The sequence below is a fragment of the Lissotriton helveticus genome, chromosome 1_1 (assembly GCF_964261635.1).
Source record: "Lissotriton helveticus chromosome 1_1, aLisHel1.1, whole genome shotgun sequence".
Taxonomy (NCBI): Eukaryota; Metazoa; Chordata; class Amphibia; order Caudata; family Salamandridae; genus Lissotriton; species Lissotriton helveticus.
This window is the reverse complement of record NC_136057.1, coordinates 1,704,641,569-1,704,663,857: the sequence shown is the minus strand read 5'-3', so window position 1 is coordinate 1,704,663,857 and position 22,289 is coordinate 1,704,641,569.

Below are 22,289 nucleotides of genomic sequence, written 5' to 3'. Positions count from 1 at the left end.
ATTTGCTCTGGGCACTCCTCTGATCCCATCTGTAGATTTACTGTCTCTGGAGTAGCTGGAATAGGGTCCTTAGTGGCTTTGTTGTAGGGGCAGTTCTTGTCTACAGTTAAATGTCCCAACTTCCTACAGTTGTTACAATAGGCCTTGTTAGGATCAAAGTTTCTTCCCCTATAGGGCGGAGGCACTTAGGGAGTAGATTGGGACCCACCCCCCTGAACAGGTTTTTGGGGCCCTTTGGAAGACTCAGACTTTTTATCTGGGGGATTCTCACCACCTTTCCCCTGGGGGGGGGGTTTGTGACCACTTTCTTTTGGTCACCCCAGTGGCTGTCCTTGTCAGCCTAGTCTTGATCCAGTGGTCTGCCTTCTTTCCCAATTCTTGGTGAGAAATTAGACCTAGGTCTACCAAATGCTGATGTAACTTTTCATTTGTGCAATTACTCAAAATGTGTTCCTTCATAAACAAATTATACAATCCAGTAAAGTCATGCACATTCTGTCCAGTAAACCAACCATCCAGTGTCTTTACTGAGTAGTCTACAAAATCTATCCAGGATAGGGTCTGGGTTTTGTGAGCCCCCCTGAACCTAATTCTGTACTCCTCAGTAGTGAGTCTAAATCCCTCAATCAGAGTCTTAGGTCATACGACCCTGCAGCTGGCCCAGAGAGGGTCAGAAACCTGTCTCTGCAGTTACCAGAGAACAGTTCCCACAGGAGTGCCCCCAGAGAGGTTTCTTTAGCTGCCTGGTATCACAAGCCCTCTCAAAGGCTGTGAACCATTTGGTGATGTCATCACCTTCCTCACATTTAGGGACAATCCCTTTGGGGATTTTAGGATCATAACATTGCTCTCTGTCCTTGTTATTGGTATTGCTGCCACCAGAAATGGGGGTTAGGCCCAACTCTTTTCTTTCTTTTTCTAGAGCCAGGAGCCTGGTCTCTAGGTCTAATCTCTTGGCCAACTTTGCTATAAAGTCGTCCTCTGCACTGGGGTTTGCCCCAATGGGTTCTCTGGGGCCCAGTCCACCTGTGTGGTTCCTAGGCTCCCAAAGGTTGACTATTGGAATCAAGTGTACAGGGACCCCTTCTTCGCTAAGGAGGGGGGGGGGACCATTATCCTCCCCCTCTTCCCTCACTTCTTCCTCTGTGTGGGTGTCACCCTGCTCAGAGAGCTCCTGGAGCCCTTGTTTGGTTGGATGCAGACCTACAGTTATTTGTTTAGCTTTGCATAGGGCCCTCAATTCCTTGAAGTCCAAGTACAAGTATGGCGTGAGGTCGAGCTCCTCCACCAGGTCTGTGTTATCTTCACTAACAGCTGGGGCCCTTTGAGTCATTATAACCTGATAGTTCTAACCCTCTACCCTAGCTTGTAGTGACTTTTATTTTTCAGAACTTCTAATGGGACTTAAGCAAGGCCCTACCAGAGGTTTAGTATTTTTGGAAAAGACAAATCTCAGAATTCTAAAGGTAATTTGAGTTCTGTAGTGTGATCAGATGGTAACCAAGTAGTCCAACAAATGCAAGTTTGTATCCCACCGCTGCCACCAATGTGAGAAAGTGGCTCTATATATACTGGACTAGAAGAAGGTACAGTGTGTATAGAGTCCACCAACCCCAGAGGTATAACAGAGGTTAAAGTCAGAACTGACCTTACTCTCCAAAGTGGTAGCTTGGTCGAGTAGTAAGGCAGTACCAGAGGACAGTGTAAAGCATTTGATGTAACAGAGGTTAAAGTCAGAACTGACCTTACTCTCCAAAGTGGTAGCTTGGTCGAGTAGTAAGGCAGTACCAGAGGACAGCGTAAAGTATTTGATGTTCACACTCAGTCAGCAAAAGGTTTCACACACTCAAGGACTGAACTCCAGGCCAATTGTTTGCATATCCAGAGATATGGTTGCTTTATTTTTAGAACCAACAGTTATAAAAATATACTTTTCACATTACGAGTACTCTCATGTAAATACTTCGCAGAGAAGCAATAAGTTTGTATACACATTAAACGCAGGTTAGCTAATAAGCAATACAGTTCTAAAACACACTCTAGCATTGAGCTCAATGGGTTTTCATAGGAAAGTACAGTTGATTACTTTAGGGATTACTTTGGTAGGCCCAGGACTAGATCTTGGATTCAGTCCTGGGCCTAATTTTCGCATCGAAAAATGGGTCAATGTTATCCAATGGCAGGTACGTGGTTTACCGGTTTCCAGGTGAATACTTGGTTGGTGAAGTTAGGATTCTGAGCATAGACTCAGGGGTCCCCCAGGGTCAGGTGAGTACAGTTGGTTCAGTCCCAGCGGCGCAGGGGTAGCCGGGTGCAGAGGTAGGTAGGCCCAATGTTATTCAGTGAGGGAAAGGGGGCCTTTGGTTGGTGGCTGCTGGCTAGCAGGCCACGCGGCTCTGGGAGCTGGGCTCCTGGTCACTTGCTTTGGGCAAGGGGGGAAGTAGGATAGGGCAAAGAGGTCACAGCCAGCGGCACTCGGGCGGCTGGGTGCAGGGCGCTTTTGAGCCGTCGGGCGCTCAATGTTATCCAACGAGGATCTTGAAAATGGAACAAAGGCTGCAGGCTCGGGGACGGTGACTCTCCAGGGGTGACCAGCACTTCGAGAGGTAAGTTGGGATGTCGGAGCACAGGTAGGTACCCCAAAGGAAGGCACAGGGGGCTGTAGGGCGCCGGGTGCAGGGGTGTCTTTGGGTGTCGGAAAGCTTACCCTCGGCTGGTCGCTGTTGGGGTGGCACCTGGTTCTGAGTCTGGAGGCATCAGCTGGTTCATTGAGGAGGGTCTTTGGGCACTGGACTTTGGGTCCCAGTCGCCGGGGGGACGTCCTCGTGGTCTTGGTTCGGGTGGCCTGGTCCGGGCTCGGCTGGTGCAGAGTGGGCTGGTCCGGAGCTTCCTGGTGGGCACCAGGTGGGTTGTTGCAGCAGAGCCTCTGCTGATGGGAGTCCCAATCTTTGAGAGGGTCAAGGCAGGCAGGTCCTCTGGGTGTCCCAAGGTTGCTGTCCGCGGAGGTCGCCGGTTTTAGGCAGGAGCAGGTTCCAGGATCAACAGGCCGGTAGGGCTGGGGCCAAGTCAGTTGTTGTTGTCCTGTTGTTAGAGGCTCATGAGGCATATTAATGAATATCACTAAGTAAGATACCAAATTTCCTATCTTTCCTTTCCACACTACAGGAATTTAGGGAATAAGCAGAATTCAAAAACGTGTGTTTTATGTTTTATGTGTGTGATGTCCAGTCCATTTTTCCTTTACAGGGTGCACGATCATTTGTAGCATGACCAATATGTCTAGACATCGGCAACCCTTCACTTTTTTCAAAGGTCACTACAACCTGGAAGATACCTATATATTTGTGAGATCAGTATTTACAATGCTTTTTTCTCCTTCTAGGTCTTTATAATACGCCAATTGGGCGAGAAGAGACTACAGACCATTTTGAACTATGATCTAGGTACATACACCTTATAGTTCACCCTTTTTTGTATAATACACTTTTACATTCATGTGAGTAAGGTGGGGATTTTTGTGCATAATCCCGTCCTGAAGAAGGAGTTTTCTAACTCCGAAACATGTTCATGTACACTCACATATGAGGTTGATGTACATAATTATACACTAGCAACCTCTCACCGCACCCCTTTTAATGATACCAGCCCAGGGGCTAAATAAAAGTTTTTTTCACCCCACGAGCCAGGTATTTTTTAACTATCACTTATCACTACCGAACCCCACTACTCACGTACAATCATTACCTCACACACACCACACATAGTCCAAAATCAGTGCTCCCACGTAGTCGTCGGTCGTAGCACGCCGCATCCCGTAGAGGGGTGCGAAGACCCCGATGATGAAGCATGACACCAAGGGGCCTGTTGGTGTGTGAGGGGTATTTAAACAACACTGAGTGCTCCCCACCACAGTAGGGATCAATATCACTATCCAAGTGGATTCCACTTTGTTTATGAAATATACCCGGGGAGACTGAATCCACTTTTCTCTCCCTCCTTCCTTTGTTAAAATCATGAAACCGCTGTCAACAGTTGGCCCTAAACCTAGTATCAGAGTTCCAAGGGATGCATAAGAACATCAAGGCCTTCATATATGCTTGTATAAATGTATGTTATGTATGTATGTCTGTGGTATTTGTTTGGCACAAATCTAGCTGTAATGCTACGGACTACTGCAAAAGGTCGAAGGAAGAGCTACAATCAGAGAGTGAATCTAGGTGGGGTTACTATGTTGCTGTAGGACATCTGCAATTTCTGCATGGTTACCCCAGATCTTTTGCCTTTTTTCTGGTCCTTATGTTTTTGATGGTATTAGAACTCTGTGCATTTTACCCCTGTTAACCAGTAGAAAGTGCCTCTGCTCCCCCTTTAAACATGGTCAACATGGCATATTCCTACTTGCTATATTTAACTTACCCATATCCCTAAAGTATGGTAGAAAGGGTAACCAGGGCCTGTAAATCAAATGCCACTAGAAAACTACAGTACCTATTGTGCATTCCACTACAATGGCAGTGCAAACATGGCTTCAGGCCTACCAGTGTAGCCTACCTATAGCAGTGTAAATACTGCAATTTGACCTGTCAAAAATAACCCTTTTCACAAGTTAAATACTGACTTTTAAATCTTAAGAACCACCCCTATTAAGGCCTTGTTGTTCACAAAGGAAGGGCTAATGATATTCAAGAGAAAGACATGTAGAAATGTAATATTAGCATCTCCTTGCAGTGACTAGTGCCCAAATTCTATTTTTCACTGAGTAAGGCCTAGCTGCCTTATGTAGAAAACCAGACTACATATATAAAATTCTAATACTGTATCTCGGGAATGGAACTAGCTAGAAAAATATTAAAACAACATAATTATGAAAAATGAAATTCAATGGCAAATTGGATTTTTTTTAAATATTAAGGAAAACAAACTTTTTGAAAGTTATCCTTTCTTGGGCTGAAGTTCCTAAAGGCTAAATTTGCATTTGCTCTCCCACGCCAACTGTCCAGTAATTAACATTTGAGTGGGGTAGAAAAAGGTGCCAGAAGTGCCTCCCAGTAGCAAACAATAGGCTGACCTGAATAGGTAGAGATTACGCCTCTGAACCTGACAGAATATGCAGGTTGGAGCTGTGACCATCCTTTTTGGCATTAGTGTAAAATCCTGCTTGATAGGACTGCTGGGTTGACATATAACAGTGGAGCACACTTGAAAGGAAGGGATACAGGATGGCAAAACAATAATTGTGTATCCACTGTGTGGTTCCTGGAAATCCCTACATTTGTTGCACCAGACTTCTGTCTCTGGGTTTTACATATAACAATGGTGACCCACACTAGAAAGGATGTCAAAACAACTTGTGTGCATCCAGTGTCTGGTTGCTGGAAAACCCTGATTTTGTTCTACCAGACAACTGTCTCTGGGTTTATTGTGGGTACAGTGAGTCCCTCAAACTGGATTTTAGTGTTAGATGGAGGGGATACCACGATTACCATAGTGCACTCCCCCCCACACACACAGTCCTCAGAGCCCAAGGTTAGTGTGCCAAAGGCTTTCACAAACTTGAAAATGCCCAAAGTGGAAGGGCTGGCCCAGGGAACTTTTATCCCATTTGTTAGGGTGTGCCCAAGAGTCATTCACACCCACTAGCTTGTGCCAATCATAAAAGTGGCAACTCTAGGCACCCACTTCAGAACACTCCTGGACCTTCTGTCTGTGACCTTAGAGGAGCCCTGACAGGACTGGACCTGCTCCCTCTTCTACCCACCACTAAGAAGTGGATTACATGGGTCATAAGGCTGACCTGCTTGCTGTCAGTGCTTAATTTGTAAAAGCATAAGTGCCAGGGCGCTTGTCAGGAGGCCACTGCAGCTTTCACCACACATTGCTCATGCCGTGCTGCCAATGATAGTAACAACCCAACTACCAACCATCACACGCCTACAAGTGTCACAGTTTGGACTATTTCAGGCCCCCACAGCTATAAGAATGGATTGGGCAGCAGGTAATAATAATTTTAATTTATATTGAATTAAATTTGAACTGTTGTTGTGGTCATCTCTAAATTAACCAGACTGTCGCAAGCCCCGGAGTAGACAATTAAGTGCCGGTGCTGTGCACCGGAAACCACCTGCTCAAATTAAGCACTGCCTTCTGTTAAAGTTACAGGGACATAACAAGCTACAGGAGGCCTTGGTCTGCAACTGCCCGGCTAACGAATCACAACTTGACCTGGACTAGACCCTCCTATTGGCCTCTGCATGCCACCCTGTGAGTCTCCAAGTGCCCATTTTGAGGTCCTAGGAATCTTGGGAAGTGTACTTATGTGGGGAACTGAGAATTAAAGGGCTAAAGTTAGATAGTAAAATCTTTGACCAGACGATCTTGGTTGGTGCATCTGACCCACGTTTCACCGTGGTCAGTGTCAAATTGCACCTAGGTCCCAGTCTGCAGCACCCATTGACTATATCTGATGCGGTACTGATGGCAAGAACTGGGATGGCCTTACAAAAACTAATCATAGCTTACTCCATCTTTATGGCTTCCCTTGACCTGAAAGTCAATGAAACAAAATAATTTATAATTGTGGCCGGAGAGGCTAGAGGTGAGAAACATCCCCACTTCCAGATGGAGGGCAAGGAAATTAAGGTGGTGGACTCCTTTTCATATCTAGGAGTGCTCTTTGACAAGGATCACTCCTGGTCTAAATTAGTAAAAACAAGAGGCCAGGGCATGCAAAGAAGCCTCAACGCTGTTAAGAGATTTGCAAAAAAGTTGGGCGGAAGCCCATTGGATGCACTTAAAACATATATTTAGCTAAAGTAAAATCAGTTGTTCCATATGGAGCAGGTGTTTGGGGGATGGTTAACATTGGTACGTTACAGCAAATGATAGACTCCTATTTTAAAAATCGTGTGTCTTTACCACAATCAGCCCCAAACCACATCTTACATCTTGAACTGGGGCTTCCGTATTTGAGTGACTCCATAAGGATGGCCCCGGTCCTCCTGTGGTTGTCAATATGGCAGAGAACTACGGTCGACCTGACACAAACCATTATAAGAGAATGCTGTAATCTAGATCATTATAAAAGGATCGGTGACTAAATTATGTAGAAACAGTACTGAAAGCCCTAGGGATGGCAAAACTTTTTCAGGACCCCGACACTTGCAAAGAAGTCAAGAAGAAATGGTTCACAGATCTATATTCCCAAAGAGCAGAGCAAGCCTGAAGGGGAAAAAAACGGATCTATCAGTCTTCTATTGCATATGACCTGGTTCCACCATTATCAGGCAAGGGTTTTCATTATTTATCTCGGATAAACAATTCGCAGCACAGATTCATATTATTACATTTCAGATTGAATATGATCCCGATACTCTTGGGCTACCCACAAAATAAATATAGATTAGCAGATATCGCTCCCTGCCCCTGTAACAACCATGCTGTCCAGTCGGACCTGCATATTATACTATTTTGTAAAAACTACTTTGAGGAAAGAATCCTTAGGCACCATAAATTTAGGCAATGCCGGGTCGCCATGTATTTTCTAAAGGCTTTACCAGACCCATTTGTATGTTTTTGTGTTGCTTCATTTCTATGGGCCTGTTTTAGGAAGAGGAAAAAGGTGGGACCACTTGTTGATAGTAGTGTGTAATTTTTAATTATGAGCCGTTCTCTCCTTATATACAAATGATTTTAAAGGTCCTATTTCTGATCTCTGCAAACTTGTTTAATACTTATTTTAACCAATGTAAATATGTATTTAATAACTTGAAATTATTTTATATGAGCTGTTGTGCTTTTATGGTCTATTTACAAAAGATCGAATAAAGTTGTGAAAGAGAAAAAAAGACTATCACTAGCATTTAATAATTCTTGGTGCTATCCTTTCTTAACACTTTAGAAATTCAAATCTCCAGTTCCCTTTATCAGAGTTTTGTTATTTTGGTCATTTTGTGTATTACATTTCACTCCATTTTTCTAATTCAGTTTGGGATTTTTATTGTGTTTCATTTCAACTTTATTACTGTTTTGGTACTGCATACATGCTTTACTTATTGCTCTAAGTTAAGCCTGTTTACTATGTAACATAGCTACAAGGGGGTTGAGCTCAGGTTAATTTAGTGACTTTAAGGGTTCACTCTAACAAGGGTTGAGATTATTCCTTGAGGTAGGTAGTCAATAGCTCCAATTAATAAGCCAGTTTCTTACAGTTGAAATGCAGTCTGGTTTAAAGAGGGATGTCATTAGCTCTTTCCTAAGTTAGAGCAAAGTTGTGAGGGTCCTGCTGGATAAGGTGATTTTTTTCCAGATTTTGCATGTATACATGGAAAGGGCCAGTTGACTAGTTTTTTTTTACTTGAGCCTCTTTGTCTCCAGTCTGATTTGTGCTGGCTTGCGGGAGTGCCAGGAGTAACCATAGATAGTGAGTTTGTCCACCAGATAGGCAGTGTGCTTGTCATAGTGGCTTTGTAGTGGATGCAACGGGTGGTGAGGCCACAAAGGGAGCTGATGGAGTTCCATTAGGGGGAGGGTGATGCAGTCATATCTTTAGGGTCCTTGATGAGACTTTAGTCAGTGTGTAGGGGGCCCTAAAGTGGGACTGGTGGAGTCTGTGAGGAAGCAGAGCAGGGACTATAACCATTCAGATACAAGAGTACCAGGGCTTGGGTAGTCCTTCTGAAGTCACTATCTGGATTCAAAAAGTACATTCTCACAAACCTGATCTGAGGCTCTTGTGGTGGGCCCAATACAACCAACAAGCACAGTTATCAGATCTCTAAAGGTACCTCCATTCTCCAAAACAAACTGTAAGGCCTAAGAATCCTTTTCAACACTCATAAACACAAGAAGCCCAAGCCACTACAGTTGTCCAAGATGCATATTCCCACATTCAGTCTTACCCACTCCCTGCTGGCATGCCAACCAATAAGTGTTGGAGGGTGGACAAAGACTACTGACTGGTGTCTAGACTGCACTTAGTTCCTCCATCAAGGTCATATGGAAATCATGCTCTGTTAGCTACAGGGTTTTAAATCCTCCAGCCAGCCAGATACCAGTACAGCAAAGAGGATGATTCAGCAAACACAAACAAGGCACTGTATCATGCAATCCAACCTTAAAGGTCAAGGGAGGGTTTTCCCTCAAGACCATTAAAATGACATTTTGTGTTTCTCGATCTCTCTGCTCCATCCTAGGGTTTAGCATGGGGTGAAATAGAGATAAAGGGCCCGATTCCCAAAGGTAAACTTAGAACTGAATCTAAGTTTAAACCTGAATACTTCAGGTCTAAACTTAAACTTCAGGTCTAAAGATAGACTTCAGGTCTAAGTTTAGACTTCAGATCTTAATTTAGACTTCAGGCCTAAAGATAGATTTTAGGTCTAAATTTAGACTTCAGGTCTAAATTTAGACTTCAGGTCTATACTTAAACTACATGTCTAAGTTTACCTTTGTGAATCGGGCCCACAGCAGCTAACATTTATAAAACACATAACCATCCTTAGGGTTTATCGGTGCTAAGCAGAAAAGGATACCTAGCAAGTTAGTAGGACCTAGATACATTTGGAGTAACACTTTTTGGTAATTTCCTGAAAGGCAACAAATGCAGGATTTCCTCAACTGAAGAATAAGTGAGTTTGGTTCAGTCTCATGGCCAAAACATACCCAGACATACTTGCTGCTCTGTTGAGATGGTGAATTGAGGTACGTCCAAGTTGTCAACTTAAATAATTTATAGATGGTATAAAGTTATTGTTAGATATTGTTGTTCATTGCAATGAATACATTTCTAGATACATTTAGTAATAGTGTGTCTAATATCTTTAACACTGTGATAGTTTTATATGTGTCCAATGTATTTTAAGTAATGTGTCTTACTTGAAGCCATGCCATACAGCTCCTTCTGAAAATGAAACATCAAAATATTGCCTTTGCGCTAGGGAGGTTTCTATGAATTTAAGAAATACCATGTGCAATTAAAAAAAATATATATTTGCTAGTGATTTTAGAAGTCGATGGAATTACCATCAAATAAATCATCGTGTTACATTAGGGTTGAGTCTGAAAAGTATGGCAAAAATGAGTATTCAGAGTCAGAGCCTACCGACACAGGGATTCCCTCATGCCAGCAATGGAGGCAAGCTCTCTGAAGGTAGGCAAGATGCAAACATATACCCATCACAAACTGGTTTCTATTATCGATCACTTGAATAGATTTTCACTAGGAACACAAGCAGGTGCATAGCTGAGCTCATGATAATATTGGTAGATGGACTATAAAGTCCATTCTGTGTGGAGGGTTTTGCCTGAGCACGCTATTTTGCAAACTTTAGATTTAGAGTTCCAAGGCGCATCTCGCCTCGCAGATTGGCACCTCAGGTGAGCAGAAGTAGCATGACAAGATAACATGGTTCTGAGTTACTATGGCATGCAGCATCAGTATTTTTAGTTACAAAATCCCCCACTCTACCACCTACATCATTAAAATTCGCAATGTTCCTCAATTAAATCACTTTCTGTCCTTCTCCATCTTTTCTACTTCCTAAGATATTTATCGTCAAGTTCAACTTCATTATAAGCCATTAAGGGGGAAGTTGGGGCAGCTTCTTTGCCTCCTGTAAAGCCTTTTATAAAAGCGATAGAATCTAAGAAGAGAATGTAATTCATCAACTGAACTATGACAATTCTTATGACAACCTTCAATAGTTTTACCCTGCCATCTACAAACACACTTTGTAATCTGGACCAGAGGCCTGACCACCCAACTTGTTGTCAATAGTATACAAGTCTTTAATACTTTTGTGAATATTGCTAATCTGTTCAAAGATCTCTAAACAGGTGCCAGAAATACAAACACATGTACTGGTATGGGGTTTGGCCCTTTCAGGTTTGCGAAGATGGGCCCAAAATAAACATTTAAAAGAGAAAAAGCGCTTTACTCAGCCACAACTAACAGATTTTAACAAGATCAAATACGACATAGACTTGATTCTATTGGTACATAGTTATTCCTTTAATAAAGATATTTAAAACTAGAATTCAATATATTTTCCTTAGAAGAGGTTCTCTGCCTCACTTTGTTCCATTAAGATACAGTCCATGGGCCTTATTTATGAAGGCCTTGCGCCGCCGGCGCGTCACTTTTTCCCATGTTAAAAATGACGCACCGGCGGCGCAAGGCCTTCATAAATCTGCCCCCATGTGTTTTCATTCTTCTCTACCCAAAAAATAATTGGGCGATCTGTGGCTGAGAAAGGGCTTTTTCTCTTTTAAAGGAACTTGAACTCAGCATTTGACACCTGTAATGACACAGGTGCTGTCCTTAACCACTAGAATGAAGTCAAGAGCCTGTTCTGTAAAACTACTGCCATTGGTACCGACAACGGAGTAGCTGTGAGCTCAAGAGCATTCACAGTCAAATTCGTCACTTCCTCCACTTTAGCAACTCAGTAGATCTTTTTAATGGATAGGGCCAACCACATCCTGGGATTAAGGTGGCATAGAATAGCGAGGTGTAGGCTCTAACCTGTATAATAGTGGCACTATGGGCCCGATTAGGATGGCGGACAGACAACTTTGTCCGTCCGCCATCCCGTCGTAAGAAGGGACCGTCCGCCAAAGGGGCGGAGGTCCCGTGCGGCGAATTAGGATGCACCAGCCACAGTGGCGAGTGCATCCCGCATTTTTAACATTGCGGCGGGTGGTGCTGAAAGCACCGTCCGTCGCAATGCTAAAAATGCATGTTGTGCGTTTCAAAGCACAAGACAGGCACCGCGCGGTACCTGCCATGTTGTGTTTTGAAACGCCATGTGCACCCCCCCAAAGCAAAGACAGTATGCATGAGACTGCCGGCATCGTAATATGGTTGGCGGTGTCTCGCAGACACCTCCACCATATGTAGGCACTTTTTTCCGCCGGTCGCGAAAGCGACCGGCGGAAAAGCGGCGGCCGGTCTTGCCGTCCGCCGTGGACTCCCCCGCCATCCTAATGTGGCGGGGGTCATTTATGTCAGGATGGCGGACGGATTGCCCCCGCCGGGCCAGCGGTGGCTACCACCAGCCCGGCGGGGGCAATCCGTCCGCCATCCTAATCGGCCCCTATGCGAGATGTCCGCCACTATGTAATCAGCAGTGCTTAATTTGTAAGAGAATAAGTGCCAGTGCCCAAGGTTTTGCTTTAAAGCGTGTGGCTGGTGCTACTGAATGTTGGAGGCACATATAGGAAGGCAATGTAGTCTTAATTCTACTTTGTGCCTCTTTCATGAACCACCAGACAATACCCTGCTCCTTTATAGCACTCGTTCAGGTTCTTTTATGTGCTTGCTTGCTTTGTCTCTGTTTTTCCATCCTTCTCTTCCTCCTTTTTTTCTCCTTTTGTGATTTTCTCTCTCTTGCTCTTGGCCAAATTCTGAATAGAAAAAATAAGCGATAGTCCCCAAACAAAGCATTAGTAACCAGGGTAGAATGAAACGGAACAGTCTTTATGGCTATTTACGAGTGGGTCCATGTAAACCCCTGTTTGCGCAGGGTCGGAATTACAGGGAAGGAAGGTTGTGTTAAATACTTCAACCTTCATTAAATTTTGGCAGGTCAAAACCTGTTGAAATTTAATAGGGACATTGTGTATGTATTTACCGGACCCTTCTGATTTTGGTGCAGTAAATACCAAAATCCGCAAATTATTCTTGGAAAACTTGTAATAGGTGCTATTGCACCCGATAACTAACATACCCTGGGGTATCGTTATTTATGAGGTGCGATAAATTGCGCGTTGTTTCCTGAACCACTCGTAATCAGGCTCTATGATACATAGTCTTGGTTGCCACAAACATAGTAAGTCCCAGCTCGGTCACCACTTTGGGTTAACAAACACCAGTAGGAACAAGCTTTGGCAAAGCCAATAGGTATCACCTATACAAGAGCTATTGGCTGTACCAATTTGTGTTAGTAATGTTGTACACCAGAGTGGCTGTTTTTCGGCATGGCTAAACGTTAGTGGCGTAAAGGAGAGTATTGTGGAGTGGAGTTTCGTAAAGTGGAGTACAGTGGAGTGTTATGAAGTGGCGTAGAGAGTCATGGAGTGTCGCGGAGTTGTGTGTAGTGGCGTAGAGTGTCACAGAGTGGAGTGGCATAGAATGGAGTAGAGTGATGTAAAGTGGAGTGGCATAGAGCATCGTGGGTAGCATACAGAGGAGTGGCATACAGAGTGTTGCAAAGAGTGGATTACAGTATTTTAGAGTAGAGTGGTGTAGAGCAGAATAGATTGGTGTAGAGTGGAGTGGCAAAGAATGGAATTGTGTAATAGAATGGAATGGCATACAGTGGAGTAAAGTATTGTAGAGTGTTGTAAAATGGAATAGAGTGTAGTGGCACAGAGTGGCATGGAATGGAGTGAAATGGCATAGAGTAGAGTGGAGTAGTGTGTCATCGAATAGAGTGGAGTAATGTGGAATGAAACGGTGTAGAGGGAGTTGCGTAGAGAGTCGTAGAGTGGAGTTGTGTTGTAGAGTGGCATAGAATCGAGTAGAGTGTTGTGGACTGGAGTGGTATACAGTGGAGTAGAGTGTCAGAGTGGAGTAGAGTTAATGGTGCAGGGCATCATAGAGTGAAGTATGGTGGAGTGGAGTGTCATAGAGTGGAGCAGGGTGGGTCAGAGTGAAGTGCAATAAAGTAAAGTTGTGAAGACTAGATTGACGTGGAGTGCATTGGTTTTGAGCAATGTGGTGTAGAGTGCCTTAGTATTCTCCAAATCGAGGGGTCAATGTTCCTAAAGGAGAAGGAAGGGGAAGATATAAGGTGTAGATAGGAAAGTCAGCGAGACTCTTACTTGTTGCCCTCACACATCCCAAGGGATGTCATGCTTCATCCTTTTCTGAATCATTTTGTCCACCATAAGCGTGGAAGGGTATACTCAGATGTGAGTCCCTTGCTCATTGCACCATCAGGATTCAAGCAAGCCGGGCCGACGACGCCTGAAATGGCAGAAACCGGTCCCCGGAAGCTTGTTTCCTTCCCAGTACAAGAATTGGCTTGGTAGTTTGGTTTGCCCTGTTCCCATCATGCACTGGGACAGGAACAGACTAATTTGCATATAGCCAAGTTCTGAGCTGGGATGGTGCAGTGAGCTAAAAAACGGTGATGGATCAAGCCCTGATCTTTGGACTGGGTAAGAGTGGTCTGCTTAATTCAGGCACTCTGTTCATCACCACCCCCTTTTCTGAATCATTTTGTCCACCATAAGCGTGGAAGGGTATACTCAGATGTGAGTCCCTTGCTCATTGCACCATCAGGATTCAAGCAAGCCGGGCCGACGACGCCTGAAATGGCAGAAACCGGTCCCCGGAAGCTTGTTTCCTTCCCAGTACAAGAATTGGCTTGGTAGTTTGGTTTGCCCTGTTCCCATCATGCACTGGGACAGGAACAGACTAATTTGCATATAGCCAAGTTCTGAGCTGGGATGGTGCAGTGAGCTAAAAAACGGTGATGGATCAAGCCCTGATCTTTGGACTGGGTAAGAGTGGTCTGCTTAATTCAGGCACTCTGTTCATCACCACCCCCTTTTCTGAATCATGCTTCATCATAGGGCAGTTGCTCCTCGTCAAGCCGGCACTGCAATGCCCTAAGAGCTAGAATCCTACACATGCTGCCTGACCAAACAAGCAGGAAAGAAAGTCAGTTTGATCACCTCTACAGAGGTCCCTGCGGAAGAGTCGGAAATAAGATCACAAATATTGATATGTAAATGAACTAATAAATAGAAAAAAGACCATTAGATTACCTCTACTTTACTAGGACGACTGAGCTTCTAGTTAATGGGCAGAAACATACAGATGATCCAGTTCTGTCAAAGACATTAATATATTGTGATCCTGAGCCACGATAAACTAGGCTGATGATCAGACAATACAAAGGTATTGAGTCAAGCTAGGCTATTATCCTATCATTCCTCAATGACAAAACACTATAATAACCAAACCTGAGGTCCACACACTGGCCCAGGATATGCTCGTCAATCAGACTACAGAACAAATTCAAGAACAGAATGCAAAAATAAAAAAATTCCAAATGAAAAATATCTTTAACTTTTTGAAAATCATTCTGAGAATCAAGCTACCTCAAACTGAACCAGTTTAATGAACTACTTGAATAGACAAGTTTGCCCCATCAACATGGCAAAACCAAATGCAAAGAATTTCATAAAAGAAGCTAACAACCTCACCTTTCCAAGAATGCCATTAGGAGTTACAAACTCAAAACATACAAAGAAACCCCAGACTTGCTCAATGTTGACCACTAATATTGTGTCCAGAAAGGTCAACAAAAACACAACCATTTCTTTTTTACTCATGACACTGAGCTCTGGTCGCGGGTACTGCCTAACACCCTTTAGGTCACCAAAATATCTAAAATCCCATATGGCAAAAAACTTACCATATTTGTATCTTACGCACTTAAGGCAGAGATGACAATTTCTATCTACAACAATGGCAAAAAAAATCCATATGTACACAAAACAAGCTCTGCAAGAATTGTGCAATTTATAGAGATATGTGATGTATCCCTCCCAACCCTACTCAGTACGAGTATTGGGCATACAAAAAATTTACCGGATTGTCCTCACACACCATCAGGAGTCATACTTTATCATCGGATAATCCTCACTCTCCAAAGCCTTTGTTTGATGGAGAGCGGGCCTACACCTGGAGTCAGGGAGGTACTTCTAATTAACAATGGATCTGTGCTATAAGTGTGTTAAAAACCAATGTGGCATCGTAAAACTGTTTATTCGCTAGACATGGCACTTGGTGATTAAAATCAATTGTGGAGATAAGGGGAATTAGTACCCCATCACCACTGTTACCATCAACATGTTTCTGCCTTGTGGATGGGCATATGGAATCCTAATGAGGCAATGTGCTTTGCCTCCAAACCACAGTTACCTGTGTCTACCTCTTAACTAATCTCACTTCCCAATACCCCAATGATGGGTTTTCTACGCCCCATGGAAGAAGGGCACAGGGACTCCTGTAGTCGCACTTTTGTCAAGGTGCGTCCCTTACGGCAAGCCTAGGTGCATCTGCTCCTTCTTCCTGATGAATCTTACATACACCTGGAGTCTAAGAAACTGTTCCAGAGAACCTTAAAATAGGGTAATTCACTCTGCTTCTAAAAACACACTAGGGAGTGGACAATGATAACCAAAATCATTTTTGTCCATGTGCGGGTACCAGACAGCTGTGTGTTATCCCAGCTCAAATGCTCCGTAAAGGAAAATTATCTACAAAAGTTGTTTTTTTGAGGAAACATTTGCCTCTATCATCCTTAGTGCAATGGACTGCCTATCCTCTTCTTTCCAAGAATAAAGGTTTAGATAGTCATCTTATCCCACTGGAGGGAAGAAGAAAGGTTCATGATAAGAGATAAGGGAAGAATCTAACAGCTTTCCCTGCTAGGTGAGAGAATAGAAAGTGCACCCACGCCTTTTGCACTGGTTCCCTTGCAACTGGAACACCTCAGATCATAACCAGTAGTGGTCCACACAAGGTTCAAGGTAGCTGCAATAGTGTACCTCTTTCAACAGCAGACATCCAATAGGAGCTAAATTACTTAGGGGCCTATTACTATGTTGGGCGTACTTGTGTCTGCCTGACACCATCTCAGAGCCGGGACAGACCACCTCAATATGATTTGACCGCACATGGTGCGATTGCATTCTGACATTTTCCTTTGGGAGCATGTGTTATGGCTGTAAACTGGTCGTAGTACATGCTCCCATAGAAAAATGTGAGGAGGTTTTAATCCCTGCAACCGTGGCAGGCACCTCAAAGTAAACACAAGGAGATGATGGACGGAGTACTGAAACTTTTCAGACACTCACCCCCACTCACAAATCTGGGCTGAATCCATCCACGTTCCTTAGCTCACTCACCTCGCCACCTCAGTTCAGACTACGCTATATGCAAATCAGTCTTGACCCTGTGCCTCATGGCAACAGTCCAGCCCGAACAGCCAAGCAAGGTCTTCCCTGAACCTAAAAACAAGCATCCTGGGACCGGTTTCGGGGTGACACCCCTCATCAGCGAGGCTAGTTTGAATCCAGTGGCAAAGTGAGCAAGGGAGCCACGTCTGGGCATACCCTGCCAACTTAGGGCGAACAAAGCAAACACAAGGAGATGATGGATGGAGCACTGACACTCTTCAGACACTCACCCCCAGTCACAGATCTAGATTGAATACATCATCGTTCTTTAGCTCACTTCACCACCTCAGTTCCGACCCAGCTACATGCAAATCAGTCTTGACCCTGTGCCTCTTGGGAACAGTCCATCCCGAACAACCAAGCCAGGTCTTCCCTGAACCGAACACAAGCATCCTGGGACCGATTTCGGGGTAAAACCCCTCGCCAGCCTGGCTAGCTTGAATCCAGTGGCAAAGTGAGCAAGGGGCCCACGTCTGGGCATACCCTGCCAACTTATGGTGAACAAAGCAAACACAAGGAGATGATGGATGGAGTGCTGAAACTTTTCAGACACTCGCCCTGTCACAGATCTGGGCTGAATCGCGATTCCCTCACCACCTATCTCCACTGCAAGATCGCTGACATCCACGACAGCTTCAACGCCCAGACAGCCCCAACAGACATCGACACTCCAGACTCTCTGCACACCATCGACCACGAGCCCCTGCCAGCCTGGGCCAAAGTGAACATCGATGACACCATCAAGACCATGAGCACAATCAACTCTGGCTCCCCGTCAGACCCCCTCCCACACCACATCTTCAACAAAGCCAGCAGCTCTATCACACCCCACCTGTGCATCGTCATCAATCTCTCCTTCGGGACCGCAACCTTCCCAGAGAGCTGGAAACACGCCGAGATCAACGCCCTTCTCAAAAACCCCAAGGTGGACCCGAGAGACCTCAAGAACTTCCGGCCCATCTCCCTGCTTCCTTTCACAGCCAAGGTCATTGAGAAGATCGTCATCAGACAGCTATACCGATACCTCGAAGAAAACAGCATCCTGGACCCATCCCAGACAGGGTTCTGCATCAACCACAGCACCGAGACTGCCCTCATCGCCACCACCGATGACAGCAGGACCCTGCTGGACAATGGTGAGACCATGGCCCTCATCCTCCTGGACCTCTCTGCCGCCTTCGACATTGTCCACCACCGCACACTACGCACACGCTTCCATGAAGCAAGGATCAGAGACAAGGCCCTGGAATGGACCACCTCCTTCCTCTCCGGCAGAACTCAGAGCATCCGCCTCCCCCATTCCGATCTGAACCCTCCAAGAACATCTGCGGCATACCCCAGGGATCATCCCTCAGCCCGACACTGTTCAGCATCTACATGGCCACGCTCGCTCAAGTTGCCCGACAGCACGACTTCAACATAATCTCCTACACAGACGACACTCAACTGATCCTCTCCCTCACCAAGGACCCCCTCACTGCCAAATACAACCTCTACGAAGGAATGAAGGCTGTCACTGACTGGATGAAGATCAGCCGACTGAAGCTGAACACGGACAAGATGGAGGTCCTCATCCTCAGCTCCAACCCTTCAGCCTGGGACAACTCCTGGCGGCCTACGGCACTTGGGGCAGCCCGACATCCACCGACCACACACGCAACCTGGGAGTCATCCTCGATTCAACACTCTCCATGACCAAGTAAGTCAACGCAGTCTCCTCCTCCTGCTTCAACACCCTCCGTATGCTCCACAAGATCTACAGGTGGATCCCAACAGATACAAGAAGAACAGTCATCTAGGCCCTCGTCAGTAGCAGACTCGACTATGGATACGCCCTCTACTCGGGAGCCCCAGCCAAGCTCATCAAACAACTGCAACACTTTCAAAATGCCTCTGCAAGCCTGATCCTCGATGTTCCACGCCACAGCCACATCACCCCCACCTGAGAAACCTGCACTGGCTCCCCATCAACAAGAGGATTTCCTTCAAGCTCCTTATCCGCGCACACAAGGCACTCCACAAGACCGGCCCAGCCTACCTCAACAGATGCCTTTTCTCCTACGTTCCCAACCGCTAGCTCCGCTCCACTGACCTCGCACTCGCCACCGTCCCTCGCATCAGAAGAACAACCACCGTCCGCAGATCCTTCTCCCACATCGCCGCCAAGACCTGGAACAACCTCCCACCGAGCCTATGACAGACCCAAGACCTGCTGACCTTCAGGAGGCTACTCAAGACCTGGCTGTTCGACTAGTAGCGCCCCACCCCCTTTTCCCCAGCGCCTTGAGACCCTCACGGGAAGTAGTGCGCTCTACAAATTCTTCATTGATTGATTGACCCCAGTCACAGATCTGGGTTGAATCCATCATTGTTCTTTAGCTCACTTCATCACTTCAGTTCAGACCCGGCTATATGCAAATCAGTCTTTACTTTGTGCCTCATGGGAACAGTCCAGCCCAAACTGCCAAGCCAGGTCTTCCCTGAACCGTAAACAAGCATCCTGGGACCAGTTTGGGGATAACACCCCATATCAGCCAGGCTAGCTTGAATCCAGTGACAAAGTGGCAAGGCACCTCAAGGTGTCTGCCACGAGGTGCAGAGATTAATAGGAGGACACCATAGGTGCCCCCTCAGCACCAACTGGAGGCAGCAAAAGAAAGGTGGCCCTGCTAGAGGCCCCCAAACACGCTTTCTGACTGAGTTTTCATGACGGAAAGGCAGGCATGGAAACCCTGCTGAAAACTGTGCATCATGATCTGGATGGCATCAACTGCCATCTATTTGGATTAAGAGCTGGTTCCAACTGGCCGATGGGCTCCTTGAGCCCATTGGAAGCCAGCAGGAATGACCGGCTGGTTCCAATTCCAACCAGCTGAATCAAAATCAGCCGGTCAGAATTGAAATGGATGATGTCAATTGTGTCGGAAGCCTAACGACCGACATTGTAATAGGCCCCTTAGTATTTAATCAATAAACGCAAATGGATTCTCATTTAAAATTCGAAATGAGTAGGCTGTCTAACCTGGTTAGCAAAATGAAAACTATGCAGTGGTACACACACATTTTTCTACAGAGAAACCTTCATCTTACATTTAACCCATGGGTTTGTTGTGGGGAGGTCATGTCCAGCTCCAGATGCAGCACAAGCAGTAGCGGTCGGTAGTAGGTGTTTCTGTAGGGCGGTGACATGGGCAGGGGGAGGGGCAGGGTGGGAGATAGTAATGTATGGATTACGGAGTTTTACAGGTAAGTAAACATTTAAATAAATAAAACGAATTTCGAGATCCCTGGCGGTGGCGCAGCGGTCTTGAGGCTGCAATATGCTTGGCAGTGCTGCTGTGGCCCGCCAAGCATAATACGAGTTTCTTCACCACCACACTTTTCATGGCTGTACGACCGCCATGAAAAGTGTGGTGGTGAGGAAACAAAGGGGACCCTACATGCCCCCTTGTGCCTCTGGACCATGGGGTACATGCAGGGGGCACATGTTGCGGCGCACTGTGTGCATGCAGCCTAGTACCTGCACACCACAAACTGCAGCAGTCCATGCCATACAGGTACTGAATTTGACGTTCCGATTCCGGTATCTATTTCATAGGCACCACCATGGGAATGACCAAGAACCGCCCGCCAGACATCAGAAAACTTCAAATCTGGCTGGCGGTTTAAAAACATAGGTTTGGCGGTGTGGGCGGTACCGCTCCCTCACCACCACACTCATAATAAAGTCCTAAGCCATGAATAGGTAGATAGTGTTGCTATAGTATGATCTGAACCCAATAAAGATAAGTATTGCAGCACGTCAACCCTCAAGTAAGCCTTACACCCAGTACCAGCGAATCTAAGGGTTCTCCCTGGAAATGGGAATAATTACATTGGCACAGAGAGCCTTGGTCATTTACGGCTGGCATTTTCCACTTGCTCTGAGCAGGTGGAAAGCGTCAGAGGGAAGATCGGTACCGGGTGGCAAGCAGGGCAGGCTTGGGCATGTCCATTGTCTGCCCCCTGAACTGCTACAGAGCACATGCGGGCACCAGGCAAAGGCTCCTGTGCCTGGAACTATTGGGCCAGGATCGGCGTACTCAATTATTCCAGGCCTGGAGACACTTGGGCAAGATTATGAGTAGGGTGGAGAGCAATTAGTATAATGAATTCTGCTCTGTGTTTTCACGAGTGGGTCGCCGTTCCTTAAACGGGTTTACTCAGGTGTTGTAATACCAGACCAATTTCACCGGGCAGTAAACCTCCTTCCCTTATTTTTTGCTTGCAGGGTTAAGCATTTACTGTTCCCCATCCTAGACCTTGCCTGCCTCTTCCCTCCCCTACCTCTCACATCCCTCTTCTTATACCACCATGCTCCATAAAGGCCTCTGAATGCATTAAACACTGCTTCCTTTGTTTTTACAACTGCTAAATCCAGTCCCACACTGTAATTCCCCATTCCATGGGGATTCAATCAGAAATGCATAGTACTGGCACAGTGTTGCCACACAGCATCGTTAATGCATGCGAATTTGCCTCAGCAGCAGTACCATGCAACCTGTAATCAGGGCCTTGGAATTGCAAGTTTAAGTTTTCGCTCGGTGTTATTGCTTTGAGTGAAATGTCACAACATGTAATAAGGGCCATAGAGAGAAGGCATGTGTTGTAACCTCACCTGTGGACTTTTCCGTCACATACCCCTTCCCTTCCACCCTCTTGGTATGGTCCGCTCTGCCTCTGGGAGCGCGTGATAGAATGTTGGCTGTGAGAGACAGCCGCCAAGCTGGGAGCACCTGTTTAAGCTATGACTAATAAATCTTACATTTGGAACTCACGTTGAGTAGTGATTTATTACTACATTTTTGGCGACGAGGACGTGGAGCTGAGCCAGGGTCAGTTAGGTGTTTTCCCCCCTGGATATGTGATGCTTGTGCGGAGATTTGAATTGAAAAAACTCACCAGCTGATGTTTGAAGATCACTGGACAGCAGACATATCGGCAATCCAGGCTGTAATCATCGAGGTGTTCCCTTGGGGGGACGTGAGGTTCTCGATTCCGGAACGTAAAAGGAAGTTGGGTGTGAGGCCTCGGTGAAGGAGAGCTGGTGCCGTGTAGAAAAGAGGAACGTTCCCTTCTCGTTTGAGGTCTGACTGGCAGCGGTGAATGAAAGGGTAGATTCACCAAGTGAAAAAGAAGAACACAAGTCAACAGGAAGAAATCGGAGCTTAGCCAGGAGCAGTGTGGTCCAAGGCAAGTTATCTGGTTGCGGCGTTCTCGTATCCAAGCTGATTTCAGCCTAATGAGTTACCGAATAGAAGCGTGAGGCGAGAGTG